Source organism: Cyphomyrmex costatus, unplaced genomic scaffold, assembly GCF_001594065.2.
Source record: "Cyphomyrmex costatus isolate MS0001 unplaced genomic scaffold, Ccosl1.0 scaffold763, whole genome shotgun sequence".
Lineage (NCBI taxonomy): Eukaryota > Metazoa > Arthropoda > Insecta > Hymenoptera > Formicidae > Cyphomyrmex > Cyphomyrmex costatus.
Window position 1 is genome coordinate 15418 of NW_017280337.1, and position 1248 is coordinate 16665.

The following is a 1248-nucleotide window of genomic DNA, read 5'->3' on the forward strand; positions in this document are numbered from 1 at the left end:
GATATTTAATGTATAATATATAATTTATATAATGTATAATGTATAATTTATAATTTTATAATACATTGTCTTTATGAATCCACGAATTGTGTGATTTGTCAAGTCTCAACCATTTCACATAAACCTCGTTTCCCCTTTTGCTCAACACTTTTTCAACAAGGTATATGTTACATCGGGATTAGCGACGCGATGCAGTTCGTATTCGTAGAATCCTGTAGCTATGAGCTCTCCGCGGGAATCCTCCAGTAGATACGTCACTGGATTAGTTTACTGCACTTTGATAATTTTAAAGACCTCCGTGGTCCAATTCGGTGTGAAACCTTTTTCAAATATTGTCTTGAATTTGCTTACGCGTACCGCATCGCCCACTTTGAATTTTGCGGGACCAGCGATCTTTATCGCACTATACACCGTACCCAGGAGTCTTTCGGCGATCGCGGGGGTTACGTCAGCGGGTCGCATGGCGATAGTGCGATGCTTACGCGCGTTGTAATCCGACACGAGACGCGGCAGCATTTCGATCCATTTATAGTTTCCGTTGTATGTAAACTGTTTCCACATGTCATTCTTCATTGTACGATTGAATCATTCAACGACCGATGCCTTCATTACTGAATACGTAGAATAATGATTGATGTTGTGCTCCTTCAAAAGTTTCTGCACATCTGAGTTGTAAAATTCCTTTCCTTTGTCAGTGTTACGTCCGGCGCTCTTTTTCGCTTTAATTTTCGCCCCTGAAGTTTCTATCTCCCTCGCACCCATCATTATCGCGCCGTACGTTTCGCCTGCGTACCTGCATTAACTTATCGTAGCGCCGCACTTACGCGAGGGCACTACCTCCCGGGCGCCTCACGCCGATCAATTAATTACTAAAATTCGCGATTTAATTATTGCCACGATACAGTTGAGGGCATGACGATGCTGGCTAGCGCATCTTGCGCAAAACTATACCGCACTATTTTGATTAAATTGGCCTTTTCTGCCAAAATCATTAATGCGATAGATAGGCGTAACGAGAATGCGAATTTACTGCGCATCGCGCGATACTCGCTGATCCGAGTTGACAGATAGGGCGAAAACCTATTCTGAAAAACTAAAACTTGGTATGCGGCCCTATCATCGCGCCTCCACGCTTACTATCGGGAAAACGACTTGATACAATGTTTTCCATAAATACGAATTAAAATTGTTCCAAGTATCAAAGCGATGCGCTCATCGGTTAATGAGATATTAAATAATCGCGAAAGT